Below are 22460 nucleotides of genomic sequence, written 5' to 3' on the forward strand. Positions count from 1 at the left end.
TGGTCATGGGAATTGTCTGCAGCCTGCCTGTTTTCTCCTTGTTTTATTATCTTTAAGGCAGAGCCCCAAACGTGTTCAGTTGTAGAACGTGTGTGGGTGGCTGGTGGGTGACGAAATTAGCCCAGTGCTTGCTCCCTAACAGTAATGTATAGGATGTGCAGCGGGAATTAATCGGGGCTGGAGCTGTGTAGGCAAGTTAAATGCTTTCTGAGAGAGATTGATCGTCAGGCAGAGAAGGAGCATTGGGCTAAGGAAGTTGTAAGGGATGTGTATGGACGTTCCGTTTTTAATAAACAGTAGTGTGGAGAGCTGCTGAAGATGCTGTGTTAGAGCTGGTGGTTTAAAAGATGAAAACACACACACGCACATGCACACCTACCCACACACAGAGGGCAGCCTCATCCTTGGCCACAAATGGGCTATGAACAGAGCTGATCCTCCGGCACATTAGGTGCAGAGCGCGGAGCTGTCTGGTTCTCTAAGCAGCAGTGGTTTTCACTATCACAGCCTCCCTCCTTCTTCAGCCCTCCCTTCATCCGAATACTAAGCAGAGCTCCGAACTCTTCATAGTTGGAGTCCCAGAGAGCAGTTTTTATTGGCTTTAGCATCTTCCAGCTTGCCTGCTGAGGAGTAAATCTTAAAGTTAATGGCATGTTGAGTAGCACAAAAACATAGCAGAATGGAAATATACTGGGTTTGCTGGGGTGGGGTGAGGGTGGGAGCTGTAATGGAGAGAGAAACCAACCTTTATTTAATATGGAGAAAATGTCTGTTCAGAAGAGAAACTGGAAAGGTGGAATGGGGAGGCAGTCTTCGAAATAATATCAGTTTCCCCCTTTTTCACCCTCCTTCTCAAGTCAACCATATCTCTGTAGTTTTTCCCTTTCCAATCAAGCTCCCTAGAAGCTAATCAAGGTTTGTATTAAACCTTTGTCATTTTAATATGTCCCCAGATTTTAAAATAGCAATAATGAAAATTAAGAAGCAGAGGTAGAGAAATACTTTGCCCATCTTAATGATAGGTTCTTGTGGGGATTTGAGATTTTAAAGTTTAAAAAAATCAGTATCCACTAGAGGCAAAAAGACAGTTGTGAAGAACTGAGCTTCCTATGAGATCTGGGTTGGAGCACTTTATTTGCTTCTTTATTCCAAATGAAGATAATCTTAAACAATATTCCTCGGTTTCTTCTCACGATCGCTTGCTAGTATCATCACTCTGTTTCTGATGTTTTGGGGGCTCCCTTTTACTATAGCAAAGATGTAGAATTATCATCATCTGCATCAGCGAGGTAGAGAAGGTTAAGATATAGTCGCATCGTATGTATCATACCATATATATGCATACACATATCTGGCGAGGATTCCTATGACAAGCAAAACTTCATTTTCTAAATAATTCCTCCTCTAAACTGGCTCAGTCAGGGGCAGGCAGGCCCGTTGGCTCTGGAATGCTGGGTGCTTCATTGTCAAAGCTCACCCTTCAGAGCCTGAGCATATTTTTTTTTCCTATGAAACTTCCTGCCTCTCCATCCCTCAGATTTTTATAGGCAAGGTTGGCCCACAATGTCCCTAACAGTGCTTGGAAGCTCTGAGAGAGCTGAATAAATGAGACAGTTTCTGAGGCCTGGTTTATTCATTCCTAGAAGAGTTTGAACTCCTCCTTCAGTGATACCGCCTGATTTATTAGCTAATCCTGATAAAATAAGCTTCCGGCCACCTTAAAAAATTACTTGCTTGCCATTGGTGATTAATTACTGTTTAGTCAAAAGCATGATGAGGCTTGAAGAATGAGGGTTGCATTTGACTTCTAGATTTCCCCCAAGTCTAAATTATAACATGAGGCTAGGGATAGAAACGTGCCTTTGTTAAGCCTGGTTTCGGGGTATATTTGTGGCTTTTTCTTTCCCCTTCTTGAATTTCTAACTTCTAATGAATCATACTGGGATAAAATTGAGAGACATGACAGGATACTGGCCTTCAGTGTGGATGGAATACATATGCTACTGGTTAAAAAAAGAAGAAAAAAAATAAGTAAAAATTAAATTAAGTACATGAGATTTCAGGTGGGTATCCATTTGTTGGCCACCTGCCATTTCTGGTAACTAAAGAAGGAAACAGTTCTAAGGGTTAATGGAATACCTGCCATGCGTAGAGTGAACCTTAAAAGGCAATTACTCCAGTCAAATTGGGAGTCTGGAGGAGGGAGTAGGTGTGTGTTGTGGAGAAAACCCGGCCGTATCGGAGAAAGGCTGTTGGGCTGGGGAGGCAGCAAATAGCAGTTGTGGACGGCGTGATTACCGTAAAGGTAAATTCGCCCCCTGGAGAACAGAAGGCAACTGGGTAGGGGGAGATCTGGGCGCTAGGCAGAGAGAGAAAGAAAGGAAAAAGCCCAGAACAATTTGAAGAAACAACACCTAAGGAAGAAAACCCAGTTTAATGCAAACTCTCCCGGCTAACTCAGAGTCTCCTTTTCTCCCCCATTAGAAGCACTTCGAGAAAGATTGTTTTTCCAGGCTCCAAAGAGAAAGACATTAGGCTATTGATTAAAAAAGAGAGAGGCAAACTCCCAGGGTATCAGCAGAAGTGAACTGAGGACGAATTTTGCCCCTTCTTATAGAATTTTTCTCCTTTGGAGAAGGAAACAGGTCATCCACTAGTCTAATTCTTCCCTTCTATCACTTTTTATTTATTTCTATTTTATTCCTTGTATTTCCTGAAAAACAAAGGCAGTGACTGAAAATACGTACACACACACACACACACACACACACACGACTGCTAACACACACACACATACACAGTTAGTGGATCACACATGAACAAGCCAAAATCCATTCATAACTTTGGTCTTATCTAGCAGGATAGGAGGCAGCAAAGACTGAGTTACTGGGAGACATAAAGACTAGTGCTCTCTGGATAGCCATATTATAATGCATTATCTTTAAAGTCATTTAAGTCCAATTTAAGTGGTATTTAGTATAATATTTATGAATTAATGTGATCTAAGCATAGGGCTGTCCCCAAAGGTTTAAACAGCCTTTACTACTGATATGTGCTTGTTCCCGGAGCCTGCGATGCATTTTAATCTAAACAGCTAAGTCCTCATCACAGTCCCTCTTGTTAACCAGTCAGAACAGATCTGTGGCCTGGATAACCACTCTGCATTGAGATTTTCCCCTGCTGCATGGAGGAAAATCTACTCTAGTGGCAGCCCGGGGGCTCCCAACCCAGGAGCCACAGCTTCAGGGATGTCGGGCCCTCATAATTTCATACTACATCCAGAGGGAGGGTGGGGACAGAGTAATGGAACCTTCTGTGCTTTGAGCTCTGGAGAGTATATCATTTAGAAATATACTCATCGTCAGATGCACAACCTCTCATTTCAATGGTATCTGAGTAGTAAATTCCTCAAGCCCCTTGATTTGGGGTACAGCTGGGAGAAGGCAAAAGGGCAAGGGTTATGATTATGTTCGGGTGATTTGTGACCATCTTCATAAAATTATGTCTGGTATTTTTGTGTAAGAGGTAACAATTCTCCAAACATCGAGTTTCTGCCACTTGACTTCAGCTGAAAGAGCTCATTGGTTTTTTTTGTTGTTTTGCCTTTTTTTTTTTTTCCTGAGATAGGTGAATTAAAGCTAGTGAGGTTCTATCTGATTTCTGTTTTCAAATGAGTCTAAGAGACAGGGAAGCCGAAGTATCAGCATGGGCATCAGCTCAAGTAAGATGAACCTTAAAAAACTACTCGGAAAAATAAAAATTCAGTTCTGTCCAGGGAAAAACACTAGCAGAATGGCTGGACACACACCTACAGCTTTTAAAAGAAAGATTTGCCTTGTGAGACAGAGATGTGGAAAATGAGATAGCTGTAATAAGAAGAAAAACATTTAAAAATAAGTTTCACTAAAGAAAATTAGCAATAGTAATTGTTGCAAAGTTAAAATAAACCTAAACAACTGCCCCCATTAAAAAAAAAAAAAAACCCTCCAAATTCCAGACGTTGATAAGTATCCTATCTAGGAGCAAAGAAAAAAACTATTGGGAATTGATTAGTTTATTTAAGACGCTGGTGGTTATTTGCTGGTTGTGCATGATTTCATTTATCTTTTAAACAGACTTCCCGAGAATTGACACACACATACACACACGCACACACGCACACCACACACAGAGATAAATCAATATGCACATGTGCACGTATATGCATCCATGTGCAAGCATGACTAAGCGCATCCCACACATATGGGAACCAGGGCTGGCCTAGATTTTACTGCAATTCAACAGGGAGATGTTAACACTCTTTCTCCCCCACACTGCCCCACTCAGCTTTAATGGGGAATTCTAGATTGGGTTGAAAGAACCCCCTTGGCATACTTTCACTCTCTCCACCTGCTCCAGTTGGCTGACGTTTGTGACTTCTCAAACAAAAAACAAAATAAAACAAAAAGAAAAGCATTTCTTGAATGAAGTCATAGCTTTAAAACAACCCAAAGAAAAACAATTACAAACACGTATGCCATAGATATGCAAACGTCCCCTCAGTTCATGCGTATTGTAAAGTTTTCAGAGTGCTTTCAAAGAGCTGATTGCTGGGGGGCTTTCCTGATACCCAGTGATCTCAGCACTCTCCGGTGACTCGAGCAAAGGCCATTATCGCTGTCATTATTATTATTATCATCATCATCCTCATTATTATAATTTATAGACCAGGATGGGAGAGGAGCTTCTGAGTGATGCCTGAGGAGATATCCAAAACACCCACTCTTTGGTTGAGAAAAGAGCTGGTCTCACTTGCTTCTGATGGATTTAGGAAAAACACTGCACAGCTCACACCTTCCAAGTCACCAGAGGGTGGTCAGTTTCCAAACTGACCCAGGAGGGATCTCAGTATAGAAGATTTGGAATGAGTACTCTGTAGAGGAGAGGAAGATGCAATAGAGAATGAGGCCCAACATCGTAGGCAGAAAAAAGGAAAACTGAAAGTTGGAAGGCCAAAATGCCAGCCGCAAGCTGGGATCACTGGTTGACAGTGGCTGAAACTGCAGCAGCTTCTGAACTTGGAAGGGAAATCCCATGTGACATGCTGAGAGAAGAGCTCGAGGGTGTGAAAATCTGTGTGTGTCTCTGGGTACTGGAGGGTTGGGGGAGGGAAGATGCTGCAGCCTGCGTGGGTGTTGGTGTGAGTGCATGCGTGTGTGTGTGTGTGTGTGTGTGTGTGCATGTGCGCACAGGGAAGACATGACAAATTCAAGTGTCGTGGAGATGATGTTAGGGGTAGTTTCATCTTGCAAGGCTATATGTGTGATCAGGGAGATGGTTGATGAAGAAAAGAGGAGAATGACGCTGTCCTTGTGATTATGTACATGCTCCACCTCAGAACTCGTGGCTTGGATTTGTCAATGATCTAAGTTCCAGTGTGGAGGTGTGCTCTTGTTCATCTGCCTGATAGCCCCACTCAGAAGTCCAGGTTGGGGAGAGGGTTCATCTCCCCCCACACATCACTCTTCAAAGGCTTGCCCACTTCTGCTCACCTACTGACTCATTTTAGAAATGACCTTCCATCCGAGATCTGAGTGGCCAGCCACAGAGCCCAGCTCTCTGCAGAGATCATTCCCTCCACTCTCTGCATTCCCTACTCCACCTGCTGCCACTTGGCATCCCTGTCCAACTTTTCTTTTGTAGTGCTTTCACACACACACACACACACACACACACACACACACACACACACACACACACACACAGACATACACATACAGGGGAGTTGACCGAGTCAGTCCAGCTAGGCCCTGGCAAGCAAAGGACTGCATTAGCCTGAATGCACACAGGGGTGGCAGGGACCTGGTGGCCCGCCTTTTGGGCTCTCTACAAGGAAATCACATCCTCTTCCTCTACTTTTAACTTTTCTGCAGGCCTTCATATACACATATTCTCCAAGAATCACAGAAGGCATCTAATTCTGCCCAAATAGCCTAGGGAAGGGGCACAGAGCCCCCAGCTTAGTTGGAGCCCTTTTATGCTCTTCCAACTCCCTCTTTTCTTTTTTCTCCTCGCTATTTAAGATGCCCTCGAAAACCCACAGTGGGTCTGAAGAGAAAGATACATGTTCCACTTGGCAACGTGAGGGTATGGTTAAAGATGCCAGGGCAAGAGGACGATGATGGGGTAGAAACGGTGGCAGAGGAATTCCCAGAGTTGATGTGCTTGCCCTAAGGGCTTCCTCCATCTCCACTCATCCAGTTTCCAGTGGCCCCTGGATGGGTATAAAGCCGAAGATACAGCTCTGCCCACAGAAACCAACAAAGCAGCCAGGTGGGCAGCCCCAGGGTAATTGCCCTCCTTTCTGTGTCCCTCCGGGCGCAGAAGGGGATGTGTTCAGGACCAAGGAGTCACAGGGCTGCTCCCCTTCCACTCACTCCACCTTTGGTTTCCCTTATCCTCCCTTGTATATCTCCCCTCCAGCATAAGGTGACTGACACTCAAATGAAGCAATTCCCAGCAGCTCAGCTCAGGAGCAAATCCTACGTGGCCATCTGCAAGGTGTAAATAAATGGGTGCCCTCGTGGAGACAGACATAGTTCTGGTTCCGTGAGGATGGAAGAGCCAAAAATATTGATCAAAGCTCGGGAAAAAAAAAATTGATAATGAGCTGGCCTCCAACAAGAGTTTAGTTGACGGAGACTTCTGAAGGCCGGCTCTGGACAGCGCATAAAACTGACCACGCTGTTACTTTATTGCAATACACTCTGCTTTAATTAATTAATCACCTTTGTTAAGAGCTGCTCCAGATCAAAATCTCCAATCCAGATTCTGGATACTTAGCAGATCTTACTAACAAAGCCCCCATGCATTAGGCTATCCTACTGCTCACGGTGAGGCAAGCAAACTTCCTTCCCATTTTCTTTCCTCTTAGCTGTGGCTTCTTCCTCTTTGTTAAAGATGAATGGATCTTATCGCACAGCCGTTCTGTCCTAGGATGGGGACGGTGAGGGGTGTTGCCCGCTGAGGGCATGGGGCTTCCTCTCAGCAGCTGTTTCTAAAATTACGTGACTAAGACTTGGTTCACCTTCAAATCTATCTGGCTGAAATGGGGAGTGTCAATAGAATAAAAACAGAGCTCATGGAAATGCAAGAGACGTGTGTATGTGTGTGTGTGTGAGTGTTTGTGTGTGTAGGCACGTGCACAAGCAAGTATGTGCACATCCACATAAATATTATGGGATCGATACATTTCACATCCGCTGCCCACACCTCTTAACTTCTCCCTCCTGTCTCTTGAGCACCTGTGCTACTGTCGTATTTCACTCTGAGAAATGCTCGGAGCTGAAGCGTGCATAGATGATGCTATATTGAACCAAGCCATTGTTTGGATTCGGTTACGGAGTCCGGGTACGCATTGAAGGATGGTCCTCGCCTGGCGTAGGTGGTGCCTAAAGAATCTACTTCTCAAGATATGACAGGAACCTCACTCTCTAGAGTCCCCAAAACCTACAAACTGACAGGTGACTTACTTGCAAGCAACCCTTGGAGTCATTCTAGGAAGATTTGAATGCCATACGTGGCTGTTTGTTCATTATTCTAATTTAATGATGCAGTCACACCTAATTAATCCATGTCTGGTTTATTCACACACTAAGTCTGAGGATCCAAAAGATCTCTCTAGCTAGCTGGCTTCCCTTTACAGGGGCGAGTGAGGGGGCTCCCCCGGCAAGTGAGCGTGTCCGGGTCCAAACAGGAACGGATCACCGTAGACAGACTTGATGAAGGCGCTGTCCACCCACGTAGGAATGACAGCAGTTACAGAGATGACAGCAATCAGAGACTAGCGACGAGATCTGTGTGCCTGTGTGCACACACGTGAGCACACAATGCAAGCATTCTACCAGGGCAACCTTCAAATAGGCAACGGGCCACACCCCCAGTGTGTACAAAACAACACGGCCTTATGGAGTGTCAAGCATTCCTATGATTGGGAGTTTCGGTGCAGAAGGTTGGGAGACTGAGCTGGGTCAAACTCCCCTCTCTGGCCTGGAGAAAGCCGAATGCATTGCTGCCGCCGCACAGATAAAGAGACTGAGGCCGGGAGCAGCAAAGTGCAGTCTGCAGCGTGGCCCTCAGCGGACCTCCCCATAGCTGCTTCTGGCCATACCGCTCCCAGTGAGTGCTGCCTCTTGCCTGGCAGGTACATTGAGAGAACAAGGATCAACCTAATAATATCCTTATAAAGCCAAGCCTCCTGTGCTAGTCCTAGGAGACAAGAGGCATCCAAAGATCAAACACTACATCACAGTGTATTTGTAAGCACTCTCTGATACAGCTACCTCCCTATAATGCTCTAATTGACTATTTGATCAGCTCTAAAAGGCCCGGTGTTCAAGACAGACTCACACACATTCACACACTCACACACATACCCTCACCGCACAAGCACACGCATGCGGTCTCTCTCTTGCACATGGCACTGTACCCACACCAGTTCATCCAACAAACGTAGATCTGCACAGGAGACGCTTGACGTTGAGTGAAATCACACACCTGAGATCATACATGCCCTTCCATTAATGGGCTTATCAATAGCTCTTAAAGAAATGTGACAGCCAGCCCAGAGTGATTCAGTTGTATGGACAAAGGTCAGCATATAGATATCCATTATTAATAATATCAATATCTTGGTTGACCAATATAACCAGAAACTGTATCATGTCGCTGCTGATGGGCAAGTCTAGGAGGACTCCTCTGCAAGAGCAGGAAATTATGCCCATGTAAAATTAATCATATTGACTGGTTCTAAGAATATATGGAGAGGTGAAGATGTTGAGAGCTCTTTCCATGGTGGGAAAGGGGGACCTTGTTCCCAGAGGCTCCCTGGTCTTGAACCCTTGGAAAGCACCCAGGAAGGAGGTGTCTACCAGGGCAACCTTCAAATAGGCAAGAGGCCACACCCCCAGTGTGTACAAAACAACACGGCCTTATGGAGTGTCAAGCATTCCTATGATTGGGAGTTTCGGTGCAGAAGGTTGTGAGACTGAGCGGAGTCAAACTCCCCTCTCTGGCCTGGAGAAAGCCGAATGCATTGCTGCCGCCGCACAGATAAAGAGACTGAGCGCCGGGAGCAGCAAAGTGCAGTCTGCAGCGTGGCCCTCAGCGGACCTCCCCATAGCTGCTTCTGGCCATACCGCTCCCAGTGAGTGCTGCCTCTCCCCTGGCAGGTACACCAAAAAGAACGCTTTCCCTCATCCGGCCTCCGCTTTCCAGCGGGGTGAGGTAGAGGAGAGGTGTTCTCTGGACAGGAAAAGAAAGAAATAGGATCCCTTAACCATTATCCACCCAACATATCCACATCTTTCTGTCAAATCAATACTTGGCATGGCTTGGTCTCACCGGATGGGGCACAGAGAGCATCCCTGTACCCGCTGTGTGAAGAGGTCTATCTCTGAGGGGTGGTGTGAGCCTGAAGCGGCATCCCCAGTTACAGGGCTGGATATTGGCCTCGGGGGGATGTCAGTGTGCACCCTTTGCAGCTTAAAGGTCCCAGGAAGAAAGGCACCCAATCCCATCAATCATGTGACTGGGTTCTTGAGACCGGCAGAGCCAGGGTCTTTTCTTGTCAGCCTTGTTGGTCAGGTTGGTATGGTCTGGACTGTAGAAGGCCGTCGCTCACTCAGTCTCACCTCCAGGCACAGTGAGCAGGAAGGAAAGGGAAGGCCATGTGTCCTTGGCCTTGGAATTGTTGTCTGGCATGCCCCTGGCCTCTCATGGCCTTGCGCACTGGAGCCCAGCTCAGGCTGTTCCTGGTCCTCCTTGGCCACGCTGGGCAGCACCTGATCAGGTGTTCTGAGGGAGAAGTGGACAGCAGAGACTCCAGTGGCCGAGGGCTTGGCAGAGAGAGACGGAACAGAGCCGACAATTTGGATCATTTCTTTTCTCTGTTCCCAGAGCCTGTGCAGGTAGCTGGAAGGGAGACTGCCTTAGAGGCCAGGTCCCCTGGTGTGGTGATGATGGACGATAGGAAAGGAACTGCTAAGGTGCAGGGGAGATGCCTTTGATGTAAAGGAAGGAGAGGAAATGGTCCCTGTGGCTGGGGTAGGAGCGCTTGGAACTCAGCAGACAGGCCGCCTGCCTCCCCCTCCTGGCCCCTGGCACACTCAGAGTCCCTCCAGACACTTACACCCAGCCCTTGGGACCAAGGGCCTTGGCCAGTCTCTGTTCCCTCCCCCGTGCTAATGGCCCAGCCTTGTTAGCTGAGGCTACCTTGGACAGTTCCCAGATCTCTGGACTTGCCCACCACCGGGGCCCAGACTAGGCATGGCCACAGAGGTGTTAGGGGAGGGTGTACCCTCCTGGTCCACAGAGCCACACCGCTGCCTCGACCCCAAAGGCCTGGGTCTAAGGAACTCTAGGAGAACAGCCCAAAGCCAAGAGGCTAGGACCCTCCTGTAGACCCTTTCCCTACCTTAGGGAGGGGCCCCCAAACTGTGCATGTGGAGGGGCTCCCCTCTCCTCCAGCGGTTGCCTGCCCTCTGACCGTGAGAGGGAGAACTTCCTACTCTCAAGCAGGGCCCCTGAAGCCGAGGCGCCGCTCCTGCCGCAGTCCTGGCTCGGTGTCCAAACCTCTCCCGCACACCACTTCTTACCCCTACAGGACAAGGGGGGCACTCCTCTTACGCATGGGAGCCCCGTGTAGGAGTCGGCTGCATGGGACCCTGAGCCCAAGCCTGGGGCACCAGCAAAACAGCGCCAAGATGAAACAAGAGAGGAGGATCAGAAGATCCAGAAAGGATTGTAGTTCGGTATGCAGGTGCGTTTGGTTTCATTTCAAAAATGAATAATTCGTGTACGGTTTAGTACGGATTTTATTCTTCATTCCCTGTGTTGCAGCACCAGAATCTTTTCTATACTTAGGGGTCTGACATGGGTCCAACTCCAAACTGTTATATCCCTCAGCTTTTGCAAAGGACTCTCCAAATGCCCCCAGAAGGCACACACGCACACTCAACCCTGTGCCTGACCACCCGGGCCTGGGCACAGGATTGATTAGTTAGTGATCATTTGGCACACCTGCCACCCAGGTCCAGCTGAGACCCCAGGGCAGCAGCTCCAGGGCACCAAAGTTCCGTGGGCCATCGGAGTGAGAGGCACAGAGCGGGAGAGCCACCACTGGCTTATTTCCAGGCTTCATTTTCTCTTGCAATTTTTAAAACTCTTTTTCTTAAAATCTGAGACCTCCGCTTTGCTCTCATCTTGATTATTTCAATAAGTAAATTATTAGATTTATTTTAGAGTCAATTCTGTTGTTACTGTGTGGGGCAGGTTTGAAAATCCACTGGAATGAGAAGTAAAGGGTGAGGCCTGGGGCTGGAAGGGACGAGGCGGCCGAGCAGGTCCCCAGAGAGAGGAGAGGAATGCAGATAACCGGGCGGTGTCTCGGCTGGGAAAGCACGCCCGAAGGCAGCAGTGAGCAGCCAGTCCACAGGCCAGGTCACAGTGGCAGGCAGCTGGACGGGTGGACAGGAGCAGAGGCCCAGGCGGTGGCCGCAGAGCTGCAGCTGGGGGCGCCAGGTTCCTGCTCCCTTCTGTGCGAGACCCCCGTCTGCGACTCACACTGTCTCCAAAGCCTTGGTTTGTTTCTCCCGAGTTTCTCAAGTTTCTCAGCAAAACATTAACCCTGAATGTTCTGACTTATGTCAGCTGAGCCAGGCTGGTCCACAACAGAGGCCACAGAGCCGGGAGGAGAGGGTCCCCCAAGGCTGGCAGGAGAGGCAGGAGAATCCGGCTGGGGCAACAGCAGGGGAGCCATCGACCCAGCTGCAGTCTGCATCTAGGGCATACCAGCCCCACGCAGAGAGCAGGGTGCCATGCCTACCCCCATGGGGCAGGGCAGCCTTCTGCAAAGCAGAGAGCAAGTGCAGCATTCCAAGCTGATGGGGGAGACACTCAGGGAAGACCAGGGTGGGGTGGGGGCAGAAACACGCCTCCCTCAAGGAGGCAGATTCATGTGCGACTCAGGTGCCCTGAGGGTCAAGTCCTCTCCTCGGAAGGCAGGAACCCACCGTCACCACCGAGAAGATCTGGGTGTGCTAGGAAGCAGCAAACCCACAAATATAAGACTACCCAATGCGAATGTCCTGTGTGGGGAATGAAGGACCCCCCCACAAAGAGGAGTAATCAGATAGGGGTACCAGCTTCCGGCCCAAGGGGCTTGGCCCCAGGCTCCCAGGTAGAGAGGGTGGCAGAAGCCCGGCTGGGACATGGGAACAAGGCAGAGCAGAGCCCGGAGGCTAGCTTGCTGCTGGCCTGCTTGTTTTGTTTCGTTTTGTTCCATTATGTTTCGTTTTTGTCCCACTGCAGTAAAGTCTTGTTCTCAGGCTGGTGGATAAAGGAATTTCTCACTTTGAATAAATTTCGACCTACCACCGGCCCAGCTGAGAGAGAAGAGTTGGGTGCAGGGGTAGGTGGGTGGGTTGCAGGTATGTCTGAGGAAGGTGGTGACACACATAGGACCTGCAAGGACAGGCCTCACCTTCTTTGGGGCTTCAGTGTCCTTCAGCTGTCCGAACGGCAGCCCACTTGGGCTGAGAGATTACTTGTGGAATATTTCAACCCGTGCCCATGTTCCCTGTCACCTAGTCAGGCATCCAGACTGTCCCCAAAGCTTACTCAGCTGAACATCCCGAGCAGTAAACTGGGTGTTTCTAGAGGTGGGAATCTCTCCCTGGCCCTCTGCCCTTCCTCTGTGCGGGCCCCCAGTTCAGGAGTGGCTGCAGGAAGCCAAGCAGTGGGTAAAGCCCAGGACAGCATTTCCTGGGGTGACACTGGTCTTGTGGCTGGAAGAACCTTGGCAGTTCCCAGGAAGAACCACTCCCAGTGTGGACAGCACACCTGGGCAAGGGTGTCAGGCTCCCTGGGCAGCCTGTTTACTGCATGGGAGCAATTGGGGATGCTTCCTCCATCTCTGGGAGAGAAACCCAGCCCAGAGAAGCAGGAAGAGATGAGGTGATCTTTAGGGCCCCGAACACAGGAGTGTTTGTGGCCGACTCTTTAGCGGAAGGAAAACTCCCCTCGTTCAGGCCTTCCATAGAGCTTGACCCTGCAGCATCTTCCTGACCCCTGGGATTTCTCAGCGGGGGAGCAGAACTGGGCCCCGTCACGGAGCTGGAGTCCTCCAGTGCCCCCCCCGCACCTACTCTACACTCCCCCGATGCCCCCAGGCCCCAAACCCCAAGCCCCAGGGCTCTCAGGGCACAACGGTCCCCAACCCAAATGACCTCCCTTTCCTATCCCTTCCAAGTCCTGCCCCTTGCTGATCTGACAAATCAAACTGGGCAGATGCGTCCCTAGCGGCTAATGGACACTAATGAGTTACCGTCACTGGTGACATGTGCCTCGTACAGGGACCTTTTAGAGCCCAGGCCATAACCCAAAGAAACATCTCTCGTGGTGGGATTTCTGGCACAAGCCAAGCCAGAGGGAGAGGCCATGAGGCAGGGAGGCCTCTGGCTGCTCCCTGGGCATGGGCCCGCCTGGCCTAAAGCTGTGTGGCCAGGACATGGACCACCCCCTCCCACGCCACAGGACCAGATGAAGCAGGCAGCGAAGGGGCTCAGACCCTGCCTGTCTCCCAGCAGGGCCGGCGCACCCAGGAGGCTGCCAAGTCAGAGGTCTAATCAAATATTAAACACAGTCAGTAAACTTAAACCAGTGCCGTATCTGAAGCGCCGGGTCCCTTCCCGAGAGCAGCCCAGCTCCAGCTCAGGGACGTTGCCAGGTCAGCTTTGCCTGGGTGCAAGGCTGGGGACTTCTGGGCCCATGCCCCATGCTGGGCAGGAAAAGGGGAGACACACCGGGACCGTGGCAGGGACGGAGGCTCATGGTTTTTCTCCTCCATTCTGTTATTCATTTCCTCTGATTTTTATCTCATCTCTCCTGATTGTCCTGGTGAAACTTAATAGACAAAGTGAATTTTTATTACATCATCAATATAATCTCCAGCTAATCAGCAGACTCGGGGGCCACCGCAAGCCCTACAGCTCCTCATCTGGCTTCATAAATAGTAGGGACAATCGCTGCCAAGCGTGACTCCTCCACCTCCTCCCAAGAGGCTTTCTCCCCACTGCTCCCCTTTCCCAGACCTATTCTTGGGGTTTCTGCCTTCCCACGGATCCCCCCCACCCAGTGGGCCACATTGCCGGTCGATGGAGATATCTTCCCCATTCGTATTTTTAGTTTTCTCCCTCCCAGCTTCAGCTGTTAAAATCACAAATCTGGGGCTCGTGTTTTGAATGCCAAAATAGCCTAATGTCGACTGATTTTGATTCTACTTTCCTCTGTGCTCAGAATATGATATGTCATAAGATATTACATAATCCGATAGATCACAGTATATACTCTAAGTCACGTTATATACCAAATTAAGTCATATATTTTACCGTACCTGTATAACCTATATACCAAAGGTGTTTTGGTCATTTAAAGTCAGATCTTGTATCTTATAGACTGTATCATACATGTTAAATTATATATTTCATTTGTATTATAGTATGCCTTCCATTTACATAGCATTTTAATCTGTAAAGGGCTTTCTTGTCTATTACCTCTTTCATCCCTATTGCAACCAGGTACAGTTGATACCTTTTTTATAAAGAAAAATGGAAAAGGGATCATGAAGGAAAATTACAACCTGGTCAGATCCTGCCAGGATACAGCAGAACGGCTCAGGCTCAGAACAGATGCCGGCGAGCCAGGGAAGGGGCCTGGGCGAACCAGAGGGGGCAGAGGCCTGGCCGATGGCCAAGTAGGCAGATTCCTGGGGCCTGGCCTGGGCAGCCCCTGGCCAAAGGGCAGCGATGATTTAAGGAATGTATGATTGGTTTGTCTGTTTCACCACCAACCTGCCCAAAGTTAAAGGTGAAACTGAGTGTATCTTCTTGGGAGGCTGAGCCCGTTCACTAACTCAGGGTGTCTGCTCCCCTGCTCTCTGGGGCCACACCACTCTGCTCTGCAGTGGTTTGGATTTGGGGAAACCAGCAATCATCACTTAGAGTCAAATCCTATAAATAAGGTGGGTGACAAGGCTATTGAATCTGACCTTGGGCGTCCACACCCCCGACTGTTTGAGGGAAGGGGGAATCAGCTCCTTGCAGGCAGATCAGAGCCAGCTCTGGGAGGCGCCGACCACCCTTCACAAAGTCTCCCCTCTGATTCCTGTGCAAAAGTCTGCTTGTTCACATCTGTCCAGCAGATGAGCTGCATGCATCAGGGGGTCTCGGGAAAGCTCCTTCTCTCTGGGCCTGACAGTGCAAGGGAGGCCTGGACCCTCAGAGGGGCCCCTGGGAGCAGGCAGTGTTTTGCGCTCTGGACACTGCCTGCTTGCAGAGGTGGCTGGTGCACCAGGGATGGAGCTGGACGCCTGGTCCTCGCCCTGCCCGGCCCTCTGGCTCAGAGTCTCAGCTTTCTCCTCTCTCGAATCACTGCAGTGACCCCTGCTCACCCCACCTCTTAGGGTCATTGTGAGGATGGAATGAGCTAAAAGGAGGGAAAATGAGGTGTAAAAGTTAAAATCTCCAGGGCCATTGTCACGTATTGAGTGCCAGCACCCCCATCAGAGCACAGAGAGCTCTGAAAGTCCTGCTCACTCAGAAATAGGATGCTTGGGCTGACATCAGGATGGACGGGAGGGAATATTGACAAAGCACCTACTACATGGCGTACACGTAGGACTCTTGCTTATTTTATCTCATCAAATCCTCGTGACAAAACTGCGACAGAGATGTCACTGTGCCCCTTTGAATGCCACAGGAACAGAAGCTTGAAGAGCAGGAACTCGACGGAGCTTACGTGCTATGGAGACGCAGAGCCAGAATTTGCAACCATATTTGTCATATTCTCAAACCCCCCACATTTCCATGACTGCAGCTCCCTTTATGGAAGTAAATAAAAAGATCACCTCTTCCATCGCCGTCATTTTACAGATGGGGATACTGAAGCCCTGTGACATTAAAAGCTAACGTTTTCTTAAATTATCCCACACCACATTTTACAGAGGTTCTGAAAACGCACACACACATACACACACATACACACACACACACAAGTACATATACACATTACAGACACACAGAGATAACTCACATAAACACACCCTGTTACAGACACACACATGTATAGACACACAAAGAAATATATACTCACAGACACACATAGGAACACACTCACATAAGGACACTCAGATACCCATGTACACAAGCACACACCCCCAAAAATATAGATATAGCACACACACATAAACACATTTCACAGACACAGACATGCAGAAACATACCGAGTCACACATAGACACAATAGACACACACAGACATGCACACATAGAGGTACAGACATAGATGCATATACTCACACAGAAGCACACACTCACACACCAGACCTCAACAAGGCTTAATTAACCATAAGGCCACAGGCACGATTTAGCCCCATAACTCTTTAGAAGGAGAAGCAAAACCAGCTGGTTTAGAGAAAGGGATGACAAGGGCCCAGCTTGGAGGCAGGGGGGGAGCCCAGTGGCCCCCGCAGCTCACCTTTCAGCCTTAGGCCAGGGGCCAAAAGTCATCTCGCCAGCGCCTGTGTGGTGCGGGAGCCCCGTAAAGGTCAAGGCCAAATCCTCATTAGAAATCAACAAATCTCCAGAAGGCATTTGCTGAGAATGCTCTGTCTGCATTTGTTCTTCCACATCCACCCCCAGGATCCTGGCCAGGTTTCTGCTCAACTGACCAAGACCAAAGGAAGGTCCTGGAGAAATTTGGGGCAGGCCTTCCAAGGACCCCCCCAGCCCTGTACATCTGTCCTGGGCAGGTCTAGTACAAGTAAAGCCAGGCCTGTGACCAGAAGAGGCACCTCCAGGAAAGAGTGACTGGAAGGGATGAGACGACAGGTGTAGGCTTGCAGCCCATCTGTCCTGGAGGCCAGCACTCGGGCTGCCTCCTCTGTGGCTCCTAGCGATGAGGGAGGATGTCTTCCCACATCGAACCTCTGCTGTCCACCCAGGCCTGCCCCTGGCCTGCAGGGCTCCTGTCGGTCTATGGGACCACACTTTACCCAGGCTTGGCAGACAAAGTGGCCCTGCCATCTGTATTAAGAAAATACACACACACACACACACACACACACACACACACACACACACACACACACACACACACACACACACTACATGGAGCAAAGGGTTAGCAATGATGCAATGACAAGGAGCTCATCAGAGAATGGGAAACATATGGTTTTCTTTAGGATAAAATCCTGAGGGTTTGGGAATGAGTCCACTAAATGTTCACCTCCTGAAGGACGAACAAACCATTTGGAAACTGAGACTTTCCTGGGACAATGGGGTGGGCCTGCTCTGCCATGCACGGACCTGGGCCGGGTGTGTTGGATATGAGATGCTCTGGGCTGCCCTGGGAGGTGGTGTGTATGTGTTGCCCCGTCCCACGTGACCCTACTGTGCTGATGGGCCGTGAGGGGTGAGGCTCCGTGGGCAGCTCTGGGGACCATGGAGATAGATGTGAACGGCCACGGCGTGGCTAGCTGCTAGCACACGGTGAGTCTGTTCAAGGCATGCTGTGTGGATGCATGTCGTCTCCTTGTGTTTGGCATTACTGTGTCCTGTGAGTCTCCTGCATGCATGTACACGTATGCTGATGTTGTATGGGGCATGTGTGCGTGTCAGGTACAGGAGAGCAGTGATTTCTGCCCTGGTTCTGGAAAGGGATGTAAGGGAGCAGAGGAGGCTCTTGCTTGTTCCTGCACAGCTGCAAAGCTCCCTCATCCTGGGACCTGCTACCCAGGTGGGTCCCCCCTTTCTCTCAGCCCAGGGGGATCTCATGCCAGAAACGCCTCTGCCCCCATCCTGAAGCTCTGGGTCTGAGCAGAGCTCTGGGATCTGGAGCCCTTGCCTGTAGCCTCTGTGAGAACAGTGTGTGTGTGTGTGTGTGTGTGTGTGTGTGTGTGTATGCACACACACTGCCTCCATATAAGCACACTGCAATCTCAGCTGGGGAGGTCCAGGCAAGGAGCCGTGTGGACGTGTATGCCAGAGGTGCTGAGGGGATGCCGGCGTATGGGGGATGTCAGGGGCCCAGGTGGGCCAGTTTCTAAGTTACAGATTGTAAGTCTATGACTAGAGTTTCTACCAAGTGCACGTGAAAACGGCAGAAAAGATGGGTCCAACTCCATGGGCGGGCACTCTTGAAGTTCCCTGCAAATGTGTGTGAGTGGGGGGGGTCTCTCGAGGAGCCTCTGGCCAGGGTGTGGGAGAGGGGTGGGGGAAGGTCTGGGGGAGGCAGGGTCCCACACACGTATTGTATGGGCAGCCTGAGTGGGTGGGACGCTAAGGGAGACTGTCCTCCAGAAACCTCGCTGCTTTCGTGGATGCACGGCTGGGCCATCTGCGGCATTTTTCTCACATTCTGCCCACAGCTTCCCCTGGGAGATGAGAAAGAGGAGGTCGGGACTCCTCAACTTCCGGGTAGCCCTGCACACCCAGCTCCTCTCGGAGACAACTGAAAGTGTGGGGCTGTGTGTGTGTGTGTGCGTGTGTGTGTGTGTGTGCACGCGTGACAGACAGAGACAGAGAGGGAGCTTGCGGGGAGCGGCAGCAGCTATGGGAAGAGAGAGGGCCCCCTCCCCACTGCCTCCATCTGGGTGGGAGCAGATGGTACTCAAACTCAACCAGCCCAGAGGCAGGGCTTGGAAGCAGTGTGTCCTGAGGGAGGGACAGCGCAAAGGAGGCCAGGGTGAGGTTCCCGGGAAATGCTCCCGGGCTGAATGCATCTCTGCCCTCCCGGATCTGTCCTCTGTCCAGACACCCAGGGTCCCCGAGCCCTGCCTCGCGTCTAGCTGCAGGGTCCCTGTTCCTTTGCTTCATCTCTGGGCCACTTGAGGCTGATCCAGCTCCTGGGGTGCAGACATGAAGGGCAGGCTCTTCCTAAGTCTGACCCCGGCGTGAACTCACTTTGCTCCGAGGCCTGGCAGGAGAAAAGCCGTCCTACCTGCCGCCATGGGTTCTAAGGTCTTGGGCTCATCAGGAGGGAATCACCATGCTGGACTCAAATCCAGGGTCGTCATCTGTGCTTTGCCTGAAACATCCTCAGCAGGTAGCCCCCAGGCACACAGAGCCCTTAGGTGAAATCTGCCTTGTTTTCCCGCAGCCGAGGACAGACCCTGACCCTCCTCTGCCTTTCCTACGTCCCCTGTGTCCAAATTCCCTGGAAATCTGATGAGAAATGAAGATCCTGGCCTCTGCCTCAGACCTTGGAACTCCCAAGGTTTGGGACTCTGCAGCTGGAGAACAGCTCAGCAATCTCCAATGCCTGGTCCCCAGAGCCGCCCGGTAGCAGCCCCCAGCCCCATGGTCAGTACCCAGTCCAGATTGTTGCTCCCTCCTGATTCAAAGCTGGACACCCTCCCAGCATCTCCTAACTTCCTGCACCCTGCCTCATGGCCCCCGGGGTGCAGCCTTCTTCCCCAGGGGAATGACCTCCTGCGCAGCCGGGAGCACAGGATCACACATAAATCCCCCTCCTCAGGCTGCCATCGTCACTGCCAGAAACACACGTCTTTCCCACCAGTAGGAAGGGGTCCTGACCTCACGCTCTCACATTTTCCTCTCACACACTCACACGTGGGCGCACACACATTCACACACAGATACACATCCAGACATCCAGATACGCACAGGTGCATTGACAAACACAGAAACACTCACACACACACAGACACACAGATACACACATGGGTTACGCTCTTCTGTTCCCAGCTCCATGGAGTCATGGCTGTGCTCAGCACCTCCCACGGCTTTCCAGGCCGCATTCAGAGGAAGGGGGTGTCTCCAGAGGTGGCCAGGGTCTGTGAGACAGACAGTCCTGAGGTCAAACCCCAGCTGTTCCACAGACAAGATGTGTGACCTTGGACAAGTCACTTTACTTCATGGGCCAGCCTCAGTTTCCTCGTCTTGCAAATGGGAACATACAAACTGTCTAAATGGGTTTATTTCGAGTATGAAATGCAGTAATCTAGGCAAAGCAGTTAGCACAGTGCCTGGAACACGGTCAGCCTGAGATGAATTGTAGCTGTATAATAAGTGAAAAAGAAAAAGAACTGATAGAATTCCCATCCCAGCGACTCGCCTCTGGCCTTGCTGCTGTTGCGCTTCCTGGGAGATCAGTTCCAACTGCACCTCTGCTCAGCTGTGCCTACCCAGCGCACCTCGTCCCTCTGCCTCCCCCAGACCAAAGCCTGTCCCTTTGCAGAGACCGCGCTGAGCATCTTCCAGGAAGCCTCCTACAGCAGCAGCTCGAACCTCCCACCCAGGGCCTCAGACCCACTGCGCCGACCTCCTGCCAGTGTGTGTCCATTCTGGGTCCATCCGGCCTCTCCTTCCCCCGTGAGCTCCCCACAGACACCCCTGCGGGCCTCGGCTGGACACACCTCAGGCACAGATCCATGGTGGCCACCTTCACTCACCTAGAAGGACAGTCACTCTGGCCCTGGCAAAGGCCAGTTGCTTTTTTAATATTAATTTTATTATAATTGTTTTCCATTGTGAGCAGTACCATAGAAAAAATAATCGAGATGGGAAAGGAGAAGAGAAGGTACCCGTAGTGCCACTCTCAAAGATGCTCCTGTGGATGTCATGGTGATCGTACTTAGGTCTGGCTGACAGGTCCACTCAGAAGCAACACAGACAGAGCTCGCTTGCCTACAGTGCACCCAGTGTTGGGCTGCACCTTGTGTAAGAAGCAGGAGGAAGAGCCACAGCCACTCGCACCCCCCACACCCCCTAGGAGGCTCACAGGCTCGAGAGGAAATAACACTGGGGAAAACGATGCCCAAAGCACAAATGAAACACAACCTACCGCCACCCACCACCAGCAGATACCACTGTGTGCCCAGGTCATGGAGGGATGTGCAGCTCCTGTGACCAGGGTTTGAAAGTGGGTAGAAGCCCTGGGTTCTTGTCCAGGGGGCCCTGGAGTAAGTCACTGGGCTTTTCTAGATTTCCACTTTCTCACTTGGGCATGGAGATAACATCGGTCACCTCTAAGCATGCTTCCTGTTTCACAGTTGATCACCTACCAGGTGAAGTTCGTGCTGGATTTAGAGCCCAGGGTTGCACAATAATGAGGGACTCTTGGAGGCTGGAGGCAAGTGTGGGAAGAATTGAGGAGTCGTTCAGAGACCACAGTCAGGGGTCAGAGGTAACAGGAAATGATGAGTCTATGGAGGGATTGAAGAGCTTGTGACTGGGACTTGGTCATGAGTTGAAATGGAAACGGGGTGTGGTGGTTGGCCCTCACTAGCACCAGGTTCTCCCAAAGAACAAGGGGAGGTGGTGGTGGTGCCGTGGAGAGAGCACTACATCTGGAGTCCAAAGACTTGAGTTTTAATGTTTGAGAGGTGGATGATGACCACGGGCATTTTATTCCCTGAGCTCTGAGCTCCCATCCTGTAAATCGAGAAAAACAACACAGATTCTGTGGTTATCATGGCAATTAAATGAGAATATATAGAAACATCTAGAACAGGCTTGGATAATTAATAAGCATGATAATAAGAGAATAATAAGAGAAATAGTTAACATGCCTTTGTCATTTACCAAGTGCTCAGCACAAAACCAAGCATTCCTTTGTGCTATGTCATTTCATACTCCCACTTCTCCTAGAAGGAAGGTTAAGTTTCCATCTTTATTTTGCAGACAAGGAAACAGAGAGCTTAAGTAACTTCCCAGGTCACACAGTGAGGAAATGGCAGAGCCAGAATGCCAAGCAGGGCCCCCAAGAGTCACAGGCTTGGTTAAGAGTGCTTGTCCTGGTTGTGGTCGAGTCCCACATCCGGGAATGAGAAAGTCTTCACGTCTAAACACCATGACGGAAGATCAGAAAAGCCAGCTCCTGAAGTTCAGTGGATACACAGTAAGCACTCAATAATGAGTGTTTATTTATTGCTTCTGTTTACAGCTCTGTTCCCGAAGTGAATTGTTTAAGTAAGGTGCATTTACCTTTATTACAGTCATTGGTAAATAAAATTATATTTGCATTTCCACAAATATGTATGAGTTTAATTAGTCTTGCAATTCGTACACAAGAGTCGGTCCAGGAAACACATTCATGAGCCCACACTTCTACCCCAGGCAAAAAGCCTTCTCAGACAAACACCATCAGGATTAAATAATTCATTCATTCACAAAGAATGATCAAAATTCCATTTCGGCCATGCTGGGGGTAGGATGCCAATTAGACATCCAAGTGGAGACATTAAGAAGGCAGGTGGATTACGATCCTGGAGCTGAGCGAAGATCTGGGCTGGAGATATAACTGTGAGAGGCATTCATGTATCGTGGTACTTAAAGTTATTTATAATAGGACAAATCAAACAAGACTTCATACATGTGATTATTGCTCCTCCCCAGTGTGGTC

At 50.0% G+C, this 22460-nt stretch overlaps 1 protein-coding gene across 14 annotated transcripts in view; it reads left to right on the forward strand.

The window, feature by feature from the left end:
- Nucleotides 1-22460, forward strand: part of CELF4 (CUGBP Elav-like family member 4) — a 298011-nt gene that overhangs the window by 1221 nt on the left and 274330 nt on the right. The window lies entirely within an intron of this gene.

The sequence above is a fragment of the Lagenorhynchus albirostris genome, chromosome 14, assembly GCF_949774975.1.
Source record: "Lagenorhynchus albirostris chromosome 14, mLagAlb1.1, whole genome shotgun sequence".
NCBI classification, from domain to species: Eukaryota; Metazoa; Chordata; class Mammalia; order Artiodactyla; family Delphinidae; genus Lagenorhynchus; species Lagenorhynchus albirostris.